The sequence below is a fragment of the Anser anser genome, assembly GCF_964211835.1.
Source record: "Anser anser genome assembly, chromosome: 8".
In the NCBI taxonomy this organism is placed as follows: Eukaryota; Metazoa; Chordata; class Aves; order Anseriformes; family Anatidae; genus Anser; species Anser anser.
The window spans coordinates 32353268-32372028 of NC_139728.1; the positions used below are offsets into that span (position 1 = coordinate 32353268).

General features: G+C 41.2%; 1 long non-coding RNA gene across 1 annotated transcript in view; it reads right to left on the reverse strand.

Annotated features, from left to right (window-relative positions):
• LOC310903189 overlaps positions 1-18761 on the reverse strand; it is a 40571-nt gene that overhangs the window by 11402 nt on the left and 10408 nt on the right. Inside the window, exon 2 of the long non-coding RNA XR_014587344.1 lies at positions 11312-11430. This is a non-coding gene — a long non-coding RNA (uncharacterized lncRNA). The remainder of the gene's footprint in view (positions 1-11311; positions 11431-18761) is intronic.

Genomic DNA, 18761 nt, shown 5'->3' on the forward strand with positions numbered 1-18761 from the left:
GGCAAATTCAAAGGAAAGGATGAAAGAAAGAAAGAAAGAAAGGGTGTCTGGAATATGGAATAAGAGGGCATTGCTGAAGAGACATCACCATGAAATAACCTTCATGCCCATCTGCACTACCGAGGGTTTGAATGGTCCCTCTTGCTGTCACCCCGCAGGGGAACTTGAGCCAGGTCCACATCAGCTTTGCTGGTGCACAGACTCATTCAAGGGAAGACACCAGCAGATGCACAGACAGCAGCGAATATTGTCATAGTCCTGCTCTAGAGAGCCAGGCATCCATGGGGGACCCTGGTGAGAGGCTGTCCCTCAGAAGAACAGATGGGGAGAACTGCCCTCACTCAGCCTTGGGGAGCACAGGGGAGAGGAGACAACAACCTGCTTGTCTCCTCATGGAGGTTTCCCAGCTGGGAAAGCTCACAGCCACCCAAGAGATGAGGTGGCGTTGTCCTCTTACAGGTACTCAACACTGGTGCAACACATGGCAATGCCTTTGCACCAACAGCACTGAGCACATGTGGACACAGGTATTAAATAGGGAATGGACTGAGGTTTCTGCGACCTCTCCAGGAAAATTGCAGCTGGAGTTAGAGACATTTATGGAAATCTTAGTGGATAGCTATCTGTGCTTTCACAGACAAAACCTAGCCTGGAAAGATCTAGCAGATCTTGCAAATGGTATTTTTGAGCTGCAAACAGTGACTGATATTCAAAGGTAACAAACTTAACACTGCAAATCCATTATTACCAGCTATTCAATGTAGATGTAAATAGCGTAAGCTTACACCTTTCATGCCACATTTTTACTCAATATCTGCCAAAGATTGGAGCCAAAATACTGTCAAGACTCTGTTCTTGTCAGGTTTGCTTCTTTGAGAGATAATCGGAGGGAAAAACATGACCAGGACTCCTTTAAACAAACTAAAAAATATGCAGTCTTGCAAATGAATAGAAGAGAAATAAACAGAGTGAAAGGAACTGTCATCAAGATCCCAGAATCCCAGCAGTCACAGTGATGTGAACAATCCTCCAGTAATCTTATAGCTGCATAAAAAGCAGACAAGCTGCAGGCAATATCACTAAGATGATTACTCAGTTCCTCTTGGAAGTTTACATCCAGTTCATGTCTCTCATGCCCGGTGCTCCATGTTCTGCAACAGGTAAAAGGGAACTCAGCCACGCGTTCCCTTCTTAATTACAAAACCAGCCCTTTCCAGCCTTTCCTGGATGGCTTAATCAGAGTAGGAGACTGAGCAAAGATGACAGATGAATGTGAGCATAATAAATACCCAGATGTTAATTTGAACCTTTCCTCTGCACTCCATGACTGTGAATTCCTGCTACAATCAGCCAAAGCAAAACACCCAGCCGACCCAGTGGAGGCCTGATCATGATCCCAAGACTTGGGCAGCACTTTGCATTGCCATAGACGCTGTACAGCTCACCACACTTGGTATATTTTTCCTTATAAAACCCCTAAGAGGTAACAATGTGCACCACTTCGCAGAATGTGAACTGAGGCACAGTGAGTGACTGGACAATTTGCCTGAGGGGACACAGGAAGCCACAGGGGACTCAGCAGGAAATTGAACATTGATGTCCAAGTCTTTGGCTCCTTCTCCAAACACAAGACCGTTCTCCACACCTAATCTGTGCTCAAAGACGTGCAGTCCAGCAAGAAAGAGCAGAAAGCAGAGGCACAAAAGTGTTTAAAGCTACCCTCTAGCTGTAACAATCAGTGATCCAGTTCAGATTCCTCTGACATACAGCCTGGATGTATCCTAGCTTAAAAACAAACAACAAAAAAAAATGCTTCTAAGGAAGGACTACAGCAAGAAAAGCAAAGGGGAATTTTGCCCATATTCAGAATAGTCCATCAAAGATCCATTATCACTCACAGCACAACACTCAGGATGAAACCAAGATCTCCTAGCAGGCTGACAATGGAGCGTCCCAGGCCCTTTTCCACCAGATAAGGAAAGACAGCTCTGTTTCACCACTCAGTCCAAAACCCGTGGGTTCAGAGGTATTTAATCTCTTTGCAGTGTGCCTCAGCTTTTTCTTTACCAATGATGACTGTTCAATAAAATGTTATAACTGCAACTTTATATCCACAAAATAAATCAATTCTGAACTGCACTGTCTAAGTATGTGAGTATTCTGGCAACCAATTGAAAACAGGTTCCTCCTCATAGCTCCATGGCAGCAAAAACTATGACAAACTGAGGAAGATATATTCAGAAAGTAAAGTCTCACACCAATGCTCATATGGAAATGATTTTTTTTCAAAACACTGTACTATTGGAAAACCATCCTAATAAACAGCAAGGTCACGATAGTCATGGCATCCTCTGTAAAATTCGATTTATGCAACACTTCCAGCTGCCAGGTCCCTATTCAACTCTCAGTGTTAAAAGTTAAAATTAACAGCTGAACAAAACAAGTCATCCTCAGTTACCATAAATCATTTCTATTGGTTCTAAAACCCAGGAATTGGGTATACACTCCTGAGTGCTGCAACCCTCTCTATTGAGTAGTCCCCTGCATACCAATACAGAACATCGCATACGTGCTACTTACAACATTAAAACGTATTAGTTTTGTTAGTTACTACTAAGGCTGTAACTAACAAACTTGACCTGTGTTGGTTTTTCAATGCAAACATAAAAGCATTATAGCTTTGCTAAAGGACACTACAAAGAGCAATGGAATTAACAGTAAAAAAGAAAACTTCCTGTGGTCACCTGCAGTAGAATGTATGCAACATTACAAAATCCATCTTAAGAAGTTGCTATTCATACCTGAGCCCTGAAAAGATAAGTTACAGGACTCAGCACATCTCTTCAACCTTCCCTGTTTGAGAGCAGTGATCCTGAAGAACTGGCAAGTGCTATTTCAAAGATGACAGCTCAGCCTCTACAAGAAGAATTCCACTAATTTAAACACAGATGCACACAGTTCCTTCGTCTGTGCTCTTGAAAAAGCAAGGTACCCATGAGCATGAGTAACAGTATCTTCATGTGAATTTTCTCCTTTTCTTGGCTCTCTTCAGACTCACTCACTCAGAGAAGGGTGATTTCTTTTCTAAGACTATCTGGAGACTGTGTCATATTGCCAGGAGAGGAACACAGCCAGGTCAATAACGCTATCTCAGAGGCTCAGTATTTAAAGAAAACTTGGCTCCTCATTCACTATCTTTAAAAGTTCTCTGTAGGTGAACTGATAAATGATTCTTTTTCTACATATAAAGCATATTAAAGAGGTTTCTTGATCTAACTCTCATTCTTAAGACTTCAATAAAGCTGTGCTTGGATAATGTCTTACTGAAGCCATTTTTTGGATTATAATCTTCCATCAAAATCAACACATTAAGTAATACAAGTTGTTAAAACCACCCATGATAACTTAAAAAAAAATGCAAACTTTTCAGTTTAGGAGGACATACATTGATCTTCTTGAGAACCTCTTGGAGCTGCATGGGATAGTTCTCTGCCTAGAGAAAAAGCTGTGATCAAACACACAGAATTAGCTTCATATACAGGAGCAATTCCACAAAAAAAAAATCACAAGTGAAAGCTAAGCTCTGTCCACTTGGAAATTACATAAATATTGTGATGATCAAAAATTATAGAAGAGAGATACTTTGATGTACTTACTTGTGGAACTAACTAACCATTCAGCTAGCATTGAGCAAGATGAGACAGCTGACCGCATTTAAGTGGTTTTGGAGGATCTAGAGGCTGTCGGAGAATACCTGAAGCTATCAGCTAGACAAGCCCGTTGGGAAGAAGCATTCTGCTCCTTCTAGCACTCCAGCTTTTTGTGCTGGGAGAATTGTTTGGCTGTTGCCAATGCCAATCATCCTTTTGGTTTGCTTACCCTTAGAGAAGACATTTTATCTGTTCCTAATGGCTTCTCATCCAGGAAAGAACATAGGCACATGCTTAAGTCCCACTGAAGCAAGAGGAAAGCATGTGACCTGGCTTAAGAGTCACTCCCAAAGCAAGGAGACAAATTGGAGTGGTCTGGGAAACACCTTTGTGTTTTTGCATAGACATAAGCACTGGCTGACTCCATGGCAGGGAAGGGTGCATGCTGCAAGCTCTCCACTGTCATCTTAGGAGCTCCAGCAGTAACCACCTGACCACCCTGCTGGGCCAGCATAGCCAAGCACCATCACCAAGGCAGAGAGGTGGCTAAAACACACTGCATAGCCCTTTGTGAGAGGCATTGTGGGTGTAACTTCAGTGCCTAATTACTTTTGTTGCGCTTTTAACACAGATTGCAATGTCCCAGGCAGCTTTGAGGAGAGTTCAGAAATACTCCAGGACAAGGACTACACACCAGTTGAACACTGAGGATGTGTTATTTCCAGTGAGCATAACGCACCAGAACCATCAGAGCTCCTGTGTTAATCAGAAAAAACATGCTTTTTCTATATTTTTCATTGAATGAGAAACTTGCTTAGTGAGAGGAGGGGATGATACCACACAGGGACAGGCAAAGGAAAGCACCAGGAGCAAGAGAAAACAGCTGAGTTCAGTGAGTTTGGCGTCAGCTTCATCTGTAGCAAACAGAAGTAAACTATTGCTGCTACCAAATAATTTGTATGTGTGACTGAGCAAAGGGCAGAGGACTCCTTAGACATCTGGGCAGCCTTCGAATAAGGCTACAGTGACAGGTAAGTCCTGCAGTAACCTTTCACAGAGGTGCTAGCTCATCACACAACAAGCAGAATTTAGCTTATTACAGCCCTGGTATCAGTGGGGGTCCTGGATATTCATTCTTTCCTCAAATGCACCTCTACCATCTAATTAATTAGCAAATAATTAGCCTAAATTCTGGCAGGTTTTCAAGTGCTGACAACTTTCTGTAGTGAGTAGGGTTTTCTAACAGTTCTGTTTGTGCTCTCACTGAAACGCATAGTAAAGCCATGGGCAAAGACAAGGAATAATTCGGGGACTGAGTAGCACCAGGGGTGGGCCAGGGCTGAGCACCCTCCAGGGACCCACCCCTGACACCGATGGTCAGGGATCCATCAGTGCTTCCCCATACATTGTGGCAAACACTTACATGCCCCACACGGGGCCTTGTTCACTGATAAATACCAGATTGCCTGAACATGGCTGTTCTGAGGCTTAGATTTCCTGAAAAATGCAGCTTTTATTAAAGATAATTAAGCATTGTTTTCTTTTGGGTGAGTCACTGGGCTGCATCATGCACAGCTTTCACATTTTTGGAAGATCAGTATGATGATAGCAGAGAAATACAGTCATCTTAATTACCACAACAAGAGCAAGGGATGCAAATTCTGCTCTTAAATTTTGCAGCAAATGTTTATTATTACTCCCATATTAACAAGGCAGAGTCCTGAACATGTTCATTTGTTACTCAGGGCTCCTTGGGAATATTGGAATAAATATTGTTCCATCCCACTTGTTAAATATTACAGCTTTGCAGTTCACCAGTTCAAGACAAATTCATACTGAGATCAAGAAACTGTTAGGTTATTTTAGCCAGACTTTTCTAACATTTATTCAATAGACCCAAAGCTTTTCCACCTCTTCAGCTGCAAAGCAGGATGAGTTCACCTTTAGCCATGCAGAGGAAGCAGACACTGCTAATTTATGGCACATCTACCTCAGACAAAGACAGTTCTCCAGAGCTATGGTTCACATCCGAAATGTTTCTGGAACAGTGATGTGAAGATGTTATGTCAAAGGAAAAGCATAAATAATTTGGCTTTCATTTCAGTTAAGAAAATGCTAGCTAATTCACTGGCAGATGTAGGCACTATGAGTTATAGGTATACTAGAGTCTACCTCCCTCAGCTCAAAAGCTGCAAAGTCAATGAAATAAGCTAATTAATAGCACCTGAAGATCTGTCCCTCAATTCTTCATTTCTGCCTTTAGTTTTACTTGGTTGAATGTCTATTCACTTCAGACATCTTGTGGAGGCTCCACTGGAACAATTTATTGTAATACATTAAGACATATCTTATTCCCTGAGAAGGAAGTCTCTCACTTTGCTGCCTAAATGTAGATCAGACCTATAAAACCTGCAGAAATTATTATAAATCCAAAATAATAAAGCAGTAGATTCAATTCCAGTTGCATAGATTTTCCAAAATTTCCATGGCCTGATCTCCAGCCGATAAGATAGGACTATAACCATCTGTTTGAGAAGAATCTGCCCCATAACATGAAAATTAGCTGCAGTTCAGAAAAAAATGAACCTCAAGACAAGAATTCTATTTTGCAACATGTGTAGCAGCTCACAACTTGCAGCAGTACAAGACTTCTGAGCTTATCTGTCTCCAGCTTGAAGAAATTATTATGGGATTGTTGTGGAAAGCTAGATCCTTGATTCCTTCTTGAATATTTAGATTTCAGAGGATTTCATAACTTTACCATTTGTTGAAATAAATGACTACTACTTTTTGTTTAAGGTAACCAGAGAATGGACATTGGAAGACAGAAGGATCTTTGAGAAATAATTACTGTTCTTAATGATTATAAAAAGTATGGAGACATAGAGAAGCAGTAGGCTTCTTGTGAAAAATATGAATCATTTTTAAAACTTGAGCAACTACAGAATGCATGTACATTTGTCACAAAGCTTTTTAAATGAGTCTGATCAGTTTCTGCAAGCTGAAGTCACAAGAATATCTGAAGGGTTTCTAAAGCTGATTTTGATTCCTAATACTTACAATAAATTATTTTGACAACTTTGAGTTCCAGGTTACCACAAATTATCCCAACCACACTGCTGGGATAAGATGCTTTAAAACTTATTATTCCTACAGAGTGTTTTCATTACTTTATTCAACTAAATTTAAACAGAACAAAAAAATCACAAGGGAAAGTCTTGTGTGGTTTAAAGCCACATAGTCTGGTTTCAGCTCTTATCTTGTTTATAAGTTTGAATTTAACTCAAGACATTGAAACAAACTCAAACTTCAATGTATTCGGTTTGAGTTTGACACAGAGCACTGGCAACATCACTGGGCAAGGTACTATCTACAGCCTCATTTGGCTTTCACAGATGTACAGTGACTTGAAGCTTCATGGACAATGCTAGTGTCTTTGTAATAGCCCAGACATATTTAATTGTATATGAAAGCACAAGCACTAGGCTGCCACAACCTTATCAAGCATGTCCTGACAGTGTCAGCACTTACACTGAAGTCCCAACTGAAACGATGGGAAGTTCTTCTGTCATGAAGGAAGGTGCAAAAAGAAAGGACAAATAAGTCATGAATTTATAAATAAAATGATGGATTTTCTTGAAGATGCAGTAGTATGCAAAGGACATTCATCAGTAGGAGGGACTATGTAAAAGCATGCTTCTTCCTGCTATCTCATCTAAGTATGAGTTTTGCAGATCTACAACATATGCTGTAGGGCCTCTGCCTGTTGAGAAAAGAAACAAGTCCTTCCCACTAGCGTAACATGATATTCTCAGCACTTCCTTGCCTCTGCTCTGCTTCTTAGCTGCTCAACAGCAAACAGAGGTTACATGACTACCTCAGCACTGCCTGGTGTTGCCTCATTCACACACATCACTAGTAAAAGAATCACTTCTTAACAGTTACCACACAGCCATGTCCAAGACAGTGTCATAGTCCCACAAATTTAAAGCAGGAAATCATTTTTGAGATGTTGTGATATCTCAACAAAATCAAGTTGCCAGCACTGGATACTGCATTGTATTCTCCAAACCTTGATAAGAGTTCCAAGAGCTTCAATGAAAATTTCCTGGAGTACACATCTGAAGGAATAGAAATGTAATTTTTACACTGTTAGCTGGTAACACATCACCTGTGAGAGGACTCTAGATTAAGTGATATGGCACCACATGCTAAATGAACACAAACTTATGCCAATAATCATCAAAACATGATTGTGTATGCATAGTACAGGTCCCAGTAGCGGAAGAAGAAAAAACAAACTGATCTTATTGCAAAGACATGGTGGAGGCACATTCTGCAGACCAGTGAGCAGAGTGGCTGCTAGAATGGCATACCATCCACCCAAGATCGTGTTCCATCATTGCAAGCTCATCACAGCCAACAATACTCTCAGCATCTCCATGTTATACCTGGGTACCGCAGACAGCAACGGCTGGAAACCTGCATGCAGAAGTGTCTGGGACAGGCATCCAAAAGCTGAGACCAGTTATTAACAGCTAGAAGGACTACGGCATCCTCATAAAAACACGCATTGAGCCCTCACCCCTGCTCCGCACAAGCCCCACATTGCCCCGCTGCCCCATCCCATGGTCCCGCAGCTCTGCATGCCAGCACCAGCGATGGAGTGCAGCCCTTTTCCACCAGGGTTACAGGGGTCCCGCAGCCCCCAGAGAGAGACAGAACCCCTCGCAGTTGCTCACGTCTCATGAGGAAAACAGCACCTCACCCTTTCTCATGCTATACCTCTGCAGCATGCTTGCTACACAAATGCTATGTAATTTCACAACAGCAGGAATCAGAGACACAGCAGCTTTTATGCAAGCATTAGGCAAGGTGCACCTACAACTTGAACTTGCAAATGCAAAGCTCTTAATCCAAAATGTTAGTTATTTTGTTGACTTGGCAAAAAACACAATAGTACGCAACACACAAAGGCAGCCAAAACAAGTATCTCCAGAAGAGATTTGCCAAACAACTTTCAATCATCACAAATTGAAGAAAATCCCAACTCTCACATATGCATATAGAACAGTTCCAGTAATAAATGATTATCTGTTTGCCTACTCTGTTTACTTATATTGTTAGCCAAAACTTTTTAAGAGAAATGTTTATTTAATAAATATGCTGATTCATCAACACTGATTTTTCACGTGGGGGAAAACGTCAGTTATGACAAATTGCCAGACCATACAGTTTCAATATTGTAAATGAAAAGTTCCAATTTTTCGTTCAAAATAAGTGTTTGTTGTTGTTGTTTTTTAATATCGCACATCCAAACACCTGTAGGAGAAGGCAGGAAGGAAGTTCCAAGGACCACGAGAAAGCATTAGCAGACCAAAGGCTCAGAAAGCTCTTGCAGGATCCAGCTATGTTACCCCAAGTACAGCCATTCACAGAGGATTCAAGCTGGGAAAGGAGGGCAGCCAGCCTGTGAAACTGCCCAGGCATAAGCATATAGGCTTATTCATCTGCCAGCCAAGGCCATTGTACCTTGGGCAGAAAATCAGCCAGGCAGGTCCACCACAGAAAATGAACATGGAACAAGATACCTTGCAATGCGTGAGGTAGGAAATGATTTCCTAAAAGTATCTTTTTAGGAAAGTAACTAATGATGACATTTCAAGACAAAAATACGCAACTGAGAGTTCATAGCTCTATCTTGTGCTGCTTTCTGGACAGCTGGAAACAGTCTGAGGGAATTTTTTTTACCAGGAATTCTGGAATGATTCTACTGTACCAAAGTGCCACTCATGAATCACAGAATCATAGAAACACTAGGTTGGAAAGGACCTACAAGATCATCTAGTCCAACCACCCTCCTATCACCAATACTACCCACTAAGCTATTAAACCGTATCTCAAAAAGCGAGAGCTTTATGAGCGATAAAGTGCTTGCAGAAGTCAGTTCCTCAAGTCCTAACCATACATTCAGAGATCTTTCCTCATCATCATTTTTTCTCATCATTTTTTCCCTTCACCACTCTTCTAAGTACCATCAATAGCCGTCAAGACTTCCTGTGAGCACAACTGAGACTCCAGCGGGGAGTCCCACCACCTCCTCCCCACCGGTGAGGTGTGGTCAGCCAGCCCTGCGAGGCTCCGGGCCCCATCGGCCACAGGAGAGGCTCAGCACCTCTCCTCTGCTTGCCTGCCAGCGGCCAGGAGTGGCGGTGCAAGGCAGCTCTCCATCAGGGCAGACACTTGCAAGGTACTGCAGCATTTTTTGGCTCCTTGCTAGCAGTGAAACGGGTACCTTCAGGGCATTTGAAACACTGGGGTGATTGTACGAAGTGTTTTACAGCTTTGTAAAACTATGCTGTGTTATTAAACACTGTGCAGCATGTGTTGTCCCAATCCAACAGCAGTAGCAGCCCAAGGACAGAAGCCTACAGTGTAATTTGCTTCTATTTTTTTTCTTTCTAATTTTAATAACGAAGCAAGACCTAATCAGCCTTATAACTACCCTCTAAAACAGCATCACGGAGGCTCCAGGAGCGTTCTCCAAAGTTTCTTTCTACTACTTTTCTTAATTTAAAAAAAAAAAAAAAGAGGCACAGGGTATGTTTGCAGGTCCAGGATATCAAGGCAATTAAAATCCTTCTGCATTAAAATCCACAGGTTTCTTTACTCAGCTGAGCTGAGAAAGATCCCATTGTTCATGAGAAAAATGACATCTAGGATTTAGGTATTTGTTTTCACTGTCTGTGAGGCATCCCACTGACAAAGCACACCTACCTACCCTGCATACATGCACCTGGGAAGTACTCTCCTATACCACACGTACTGAAACACACACTTAGCTATCCACAATGATCAATACCAAATGTTAGAACAAAATATGTGAAAGAATTAAATTAGAAAGAGGCAGAAATGCAGAAAGGGTTTCTAGTCCACAAGATATTCTTTCACACTCTAGCAAACATTTCACTTTCAAAGCATAGCAATCTAGAAAGCTCAGAACATTATACAAGGGACATAGCCAGTAGAAGGATCATAAAGTTAAAAAGTCTCTGTTAATCAATGACAAATTTAGTACTTGTTGCTACAATTACAAAGATAATAGTTCCTTTATGTCAATGCCTTTGGTTTTGCAGCTGTAAAATAGCTTTGAAATTCAGCATTTCAAGTAACAGAAATTAATAGGAGGTCATTTCTACCAGAGAAATTTTAGGGGCCCATCCTCTCTAATCATCATTAAAAACTAAATCCACAGGAGAAGAGGCACTTTACTGATTGTCAAGTGGAAGCTATTATTCATTTGATGAAGCTCTTGGCACAGTGCCATTTATTCTGCTGTAGAGCCTGCTGGTTGCTCTACTTCATCTCATGCAATCAAGGTTGTTTCTGCCTGCCAAGAGTTATTTATAGAGTGGGGAGGAGAGGAAAAAAAAAATACTCTCTCTTGCTTCAAAAACAACTTTCAAACTTTCCAACTGAACAACTGTTTCCCTACTCCCCAATTGACATTCTTTTATTTTAAGCCCCAAATGTATAAAAAACAAAAGCACATTCCTAGATTTCATCTTACCTAAAACATGGAAACAGTTCCCATGCCATGCACGTTTTCATTAAGAAATCATCCAATTTACTTGAGTTAAGATTCTGATATAGCCATGTACCTCTGTCAGCATGCAGCCAGTTTCCCAGTATATCAGTCCTCTTGGCCCCCATCAACGTCCAAGCGGGATGTGGAAATCAAATACCTCCTCCGAGAATCACCTTCACTGATGTAACTCATCTACATGTAAAGGGTGTGGAAATTTTGTTAGTGTTGAGGACACTGTGACTGTCCTCACAGAGCTGCCAGAATGAGGAGATGGATGAGGTGTTCAGGCTGAAGGAGGATGAATTTCTGTCCCAAAGCCTGTTTCACCAGTGCCCAGATCAGGTGCAATCTCCACACCTGCATAAAGTCTGCCATCCTGTTGTGGAAGGGCTTTATGTCCCTTCTGTGGCACAAAGGAGCATAAATTCCTAAGAAAAAGTCTAAAGCCTGTTTCTGACCTGAAGGCCAGTTTAAATTAGGAAACCTGACGTTCTTGAACTGAAACGTGAAATCAGAAACAGTCTTTAAAGTGAATGCAGCAAAACACCACTGGTGTAAAGTTTGTGCATGAACCCAGAACCAGCTCATTAGTGTCTCTATAATTTGGAATAGCAGTCCCATCCCTCACAGAGCTCAGACTAAAAGCTCTATTAAGGGGGAAGTGAGTTCTACACTCTTTAATAGTAGAAGCATCACAAATGCTCAAGAAGCAGATCAGCATGCAACTGAGCAACTTTACAATTTGATTCTAGCTTATTCAGTTCAGTGAAACAGAAAGTAAACCATGACCATTTCACTCTAAAAATATTGTTAAACCTCCATTTTCAGAACAATTATCCACTTTATTTAAAGCAATGGTGCTGTTTCAAATGTATTCATTGCAGTTCTGATACCTTTACTCATACAGAATAGCACCTTATTCCATGGATGTTTTCCCTTATCTCACACAATTCCTGAACAAACTATCCATCTGTTACTGGTATGCCTTCTGTCTTCACCTTAGGGCTTCATATATAATAAAGCACAGCCACTGCACAAATCTCCTCCACCCAAAAAGGGAAACTCTGACTGTTCCCTAATCCTCCATACATAAAGTCTCTCTCCAGTGTCTGATCTACTGATTTGAATGGGTAATGGAGCAAAGACAGGGACAGATTCAGATGCATGCAAGCAGCTACAGGATCAATGCAGTAGCATTTCAGGTTATCACATCTCAGATACTTTTTGTTTGGTTTTACAAACCACTGATTAGACTGGGCCTGTTTCTAAGCTTCTATTACTATTAAAGAATCTCATGGGCAATAAGCAGAGAGTTGACTCCAGAACATCGTTTGCTAAATAAAATCCCAACTAACTGCAGAAAGGTTGCATTTTAATGGATTGTATTCCTTTCTTTTTGACCAATATAAGAACTGATATGGTTTAGTGGATCTTTAGTTAAATAGAATTCATAAGACATACAGTGAGCTACTAAAGAGCAACTGCTATTGCAAGACTGCCACGAAATCCCTTCAGTAAAGAAAATGTTGAGCAATTGTTAGCAAATTTCCTAGGGATTTTACACATAATAAGCAAAGTACATTAGGAGCTCTTGATTTAAGAAAAAACCCTGAATTAAGCATTTGTGTAATGACAAGTACTGCAGGCAACATTTACACAAGTATGCAAATTTTATGTAGAACCTAGTTTGCATATGGTGAAACGCCCATCCCCCATGTAAGACAGGATAATTCCATGGAAGAATTTTCAGCAGGTATTATGTTCTTCCACACGGTAAGCACCATACAGCTTGATCAAAAAACACATTTCTAAAACAAGGAGCAAAACTATTGTTCTAACTCATATGGGGAGAGGGGGGGAGGTTGTATAAATCATTGGAAAATCATATGTGGTTTGAGCATTTTGTCTCTAAGCTGGTTTTCCCATTGGATGACATGCCAAACCCTGGACACCAAAATGGGTTATGCTGAAGAGCAAATACCAGTCATTAACTTTCCTGTGGTTTAATAATTACACCTTTTCCTGGGGATGTGATTAAACGACACACAGCATTAGAAAAGAGGGAATTAAGTCAATATGCCTCAGAGCTGAAGATTGAGAGAATGTGTGTAGCAAAATAAAAGCTGTATCAAATGGCTGAATGTATATTTTCAAGGTCTGTACAGCAGTGCAACACACGAATGCAATAAGAATAACATCATTACCAGATGTAATGTCATTCTCCCCCTCCACAAGGGAAATGCAGCACTGCATTACAGAAAGGCATGAGGGGCATCAAGAATAGCAGAGACCTGACCCCCCACCACGAGCCCTGGCTCTTTGGATGGAAGGATGACTCCTTGCCAAGACATTTCAGGCCGATGTTTGTTTCAGCACTAGTGGTGTGTTTTTATATTCCTTCCTGGAACCAGGAGAATGCTCAGCCATTAATGTTCTTTTCCACTTCATTTTGACTTTAACATTACAGAGTTAGAAACATTTCCAATCATTGCGACAATATGCATTGATTCCTGGGGCACTGTAAGGTGCCACAAGTCCCAAGAAATGTTTTTTTGAAGAACTGCATTATGCAAAGACTATCCTATTTTCTCCAATTTTTAAACCAGAGTAACTCCAGGAAACTCACTGGAGTTATTTCAGGGTGATACTCTAAAAAGGGATGAAAACAAGTTTCTCTGTTTCTTTCCCTTCCTGTAATGAAAATTTGTACAGCAACCTCTCAGTGAGAGGCTGATGCTAACCAAAGCATCTACAATCGAAACATTAAAGTGTGATACCAGCAAGAAGAGCTTTCCACCTCTACTCTGACACTTTCCTAATACTCCCATTATTCTCTCAGCCCACTCATTTTCCAGCCCACGGCCTTGTCCTTGAGACCAAAGATTAGTTTAGTAGCAGTGGAGGTCATAGATAGGAGGATCACACATTCTCCAACAGCAAGTTGGGTAGCTAAACTGTGTTCCCCCAGAGAGAGCAGCTAGTCATTATCAGTCTGGTCTGAATTTGAACCAGTTGTAATCATCCCAGAGAGGACGGACCTTGTCATGTTGTCATTTACTGAGCCATCCAGTGCTTCTCAATCTGATCAGAAGCTTGGCTGCAAAATGCTTATTGCCCTCAATGAGTACGACCCTTGATTTTTTAAAACACTGGAATTACTGAAGGGAGAATTGTTCTAGCAGCAAATTTCCAAAAAAAAAAAAAAGTCACGCAAAACTGTTTCTCAGTGTGCTGGTTTAGTCTTCTTACAATATTGAGAAGGGGGCGGTAAGACTAAAGCATTTCAGTTGTGAGTCATTAAGGCTTCGATGCCACCATCTCCATTTGAACATTCTTGTAACCATCACTGCTCAAGGCTGTGCTTCTGGGAAGAGTGTGGCAGTGCTGTGCCAGAGCAGGCAACAACCTATGGCTGGCTAAGAACTGTTTTCAGCTCCTGGAAAAAGCATGGACAAGTAACAAAGCTTTCATTTTCCTTCAGCAGTTTTCCTCAGTTTTGGAGTTTATTTTGAAATACCTGAAGAAAAGACATTCCATCCTTCAGTCATTTCAGAAATCATTTTCCACTCAGTGGTAACATTACCCCTAGAACTTATCTGTGATTATTCCTGTGCAAAATTCTGCTTTAGCAGATGAAAAAATAAATCAAAAGATACACCACCAGCCCACCAAAAAAAAAAAAAAGTGATCTTGAACAAATCACTTTGAAGAGGTTCAGCTAATTTCTTGTTCTACTTTCATAAAAGCGCTCAGATACACACTTGTGATATGAACTCAACCTTTCCCAGCACCTCTTGGCACCTGGGCTGGAAGGGCCATGCATGCCACACACTAAAAGCACAGCCAGGATGAACTGATGCAGCAGGCCTGGAGCTCACACGGATGCTCCAGTGCTATCAGCTGAATCACCCAAAAAGCCTCTGAGATAGCAAGCACTTGCCTAAACTAAGGTATTACCCCCTCACGTCCTTCTGAGAAATCAGTGGTGTAGGCAATAACCCCAGATACAGTCTGCAGTTTGCTTTCTTCACCTTTCTGGCTATGCAGCACCATTACAGCCCTGCATTTCCTGGGGCAACCAGTCCCTCTGGGAGATCTCCTAGATGATAAAACAGCCTGCAGGAGAGGCCACAGTACATCCAGCCTAGCAACCCTCTCACTTCCTTACCCTGGGCATATTCCTTCTCAAGGTCTCCTTACAGGGAGACAGCTCTAGGACCTACTTTTTTCTTGGACTTTCTACTGTTTCTCACCACGCTATACCTGTTCTTGTGATTGTATTTTCCTACAGCCTGAACAATTCTTTCTCCACTGGCACTTACAGAGCATGATCAGCCTGCATTTCTCACAACACTTTCCTGGTTGTCAAGCTGAACACATCGGTCTGTTTTAGCCTCCCTGTTACTCCACTTATGCTGATTGCTTGGCTCAAGCTCAGCTGGTCACTGCTTAAGCAGATCAGCACTACTGACAATGGTGTTAACATCTCCTGTCCCAGAAACGACCTCACTCAACACATTTGCCTTTCTCACTATGGTGGCTCACATTCAGCCAAATTTTTCATCATTTTCACTTTTCCATTTACTGAACTTCTTGCTTGCTGCAGAACAACTAATTATTCATCCTGAAATACAAGAACAACTACTACATTGGACTGCAAAGTTATAAGAATTCACATTGTTCCAGTCCTGAAGATCCCTATTTTTTCCTGCATTATGTTGTTGTCCTTCTCTGTTCTAGTACTGTCTCCAGATTTTCTACCACACTTTTTGGTGCTTTTTTCCAGCAACAGCAATACAAATATTAGATGTGACTGGCCCCATAAATGAGGTTTTGAGAAATCTATCTTTATCCTCCCTGCAATTCAATAATTTTTACTCTACCTCTTATCTATTACGACAGTCCCTCACTCACGAAGTTAGACATAGTAGAGAAGATAAATGCAGAACCATCATCAAGTAAAATCATACTTTAAAGTGAAACTAATACTGGTTTAACCAGTAAATTTTCACATGGCACTGTAAAAAACGCCTCGTGATAAACAGGTTCATTGCATTTCATTTTTCTAGGAATAGTTTGTTTGTTTTAAAGCAAAAGATACCATGTTAGAGTCTGGGATGACCTGTCTTTGCTAAATTCATGTTGTATTTTAACCCATTTGTCATTTACCTCCACACCTTTCATCATCCTTTCCTAAGTAAAGCTATTTCTGCTCTCTTGGCCTGGTAGATGAGCCAGTACCTGTCAGCCCAGAGGTTACATTTCCACTGGTCTCTAATCACACATTACCACCTCAACCAGTTTCACTAAAACTCACTGCAGTTTCACATACAAGTTCTTCCAGAGGTGGAGATAACATGATCTGTTCAGCTCCACCAAGATCCTTGAGACTGTTCTGGGTCTGGCTGGGATGGAATTAATATTCTTCACAGCAGCCCATATGATGCTGCATTTCAGACTTGTGATCAAACCAGCACTGAGAACACACCAGTGCTTCAGCTACTGCTGAACAGTGCTTGTTGCGTCAAGGCCTTCTCTGCTTCTCACTCTCTCCTCCTAGGGAGTAGGCTGCAAGGGGTCACAGCCAGGGCAGCTGACCCAAACTGGTAAAAGGGATACTCCATACCATTTGGCATCACACAATAATACCAGGGAACAGTCATTCCAAGGTGGCTACTGCTCAGAGACTGATCGGACACAGATCTACTGGTGGGAGGTGGTGATTGCCTTTGCATCACTTTTTTTTTTTTAAATCTCATAATTTATTAAACTGTCTATCTCTTCTGACTGATTCTTCTCACTTTTGCCCTTCTCATCCTCTCCTTCACCCCACTGCAGGTGAGCAGGAGCGAGCAAGAGACTGGTCAATGTTTAACTGTTTGCTAGGGTTAATCCAACACAGACTGTTTCTAATTCAGGTCTTCTTCCCTATTCTTTTGATTCGTTAGCCATCCAGCTCATGATGCTAAAATAACATTTATGGGAAGCTTGGACAAAGCATTAGCTTATTATTAGGATAGGTTATATTTTAAAATTCATTTTACTTTTTTCCAGCCTCCATGCATACTTAGATCTTTGAAATTTCCTCATGAAAATACAGTTCACATAGCCTTTGATAATCTTCACTTTATCTTGCACTTTTTCCTCTTTAAGGCTCATTTTTTTATTTTCTTTTCATTGCATGCTCTATACTCACTCAATGTCCTTTTGAGGCATTTATCCAGTTCAGTCTGGAATTGTTCTCCACATCTATTTCCATCTCCCATAAAGATTCCAAATAGTTTTTACACCTTTGGTTTAAAGAAATTCCAAATTTCTTCTACATCCAAAGAAATTTGGAGATCAACACAAGTAGAAATATCTGGACCTTGTTATTGTTAGTAGCATTTGTTCTCCAATTTGTATTTGGAAAGTTAGAGTCTCCTGTAATGATCCAATTACTGGTACTACTTATCTCTCTAATGACATTGCAGAGATCTCTCTCTATTTCCAGATGCAACCCTGAGGGCCTACAGCAGACACCCGTCACTGCCCCACTAAAGCTTCTCCTATCATCCTTTCCCTATGCAATTTCATCTCAGACAGATTCCGCTTTCTATACATATTAGATCATCTTTGCTCTTTACAGTCACCAGGTCATTAGTGCAGAATGCTATTCCAGATAAATACATGCACACTCACTCCCCGAGGGATAAGAACTTGCTACCACATCCATCCCAAGCCAACTGCTCCTGTTTGTGGCTCCTGGACTTCTGCTTTGCATTTGACGTCTCTCTTGATCACAGAAAACCACTGATTTCAAAACCAATTTCTAGGAGAGAATGTAGCAAGTGGAAGGATGAGAGGCGTCTCACTGGTCCAGTTGGTACCACCACCTGGCACTGCAACATCACTTTGGACAATATCATGACTATGTTTAAAACTCAACACTCTATTTATGTGACATGTGAGTAGAACTTAGATCTCTGCAATGTTCAGAAGCTGCTTCCTTGCTGGGCTATTTCTATTTACAAAGTTCTCCTACTGAGGAAAGATTTTATTGGGTTTTGACGTGTTCAGACATTAGTCATGAAAGAATCATAATATGGAAGTGGAAGAAAATATGGACAGTGAAAGCACCTAGAGAAAAGCAAAAAACAGGACTAATCACCCAGGAAGCTGCCCACTGGAGACCACAACCAGAACATTGCCCTTTACAGCTAAGCATGTGGTCCTGGATGACAAGGATGTTGTCTTTCAATATATTGCCTACTCAAGGATACATTGCAGACAGGTCTTCACAGATACTGAAGGCCTTCAGTGGTATTGAAGACAGGTCTTTTTTTCCCAGTATCTCCTTTGTTTAAAGAAAAAGGACTTGAACCTTCACAGCCACACAATTAGAGAATTTTATAAAAATAGAGCTCTATGCCTTCTTTGAATTCCAGAGGTATGATGTGCCCCCCTTTGTGCAGAGGGCTATGAAGAGCTCTCCCCAGTAAAAACCTCACACACCTGGTACTTACTGAGGATAACAGAGCTCA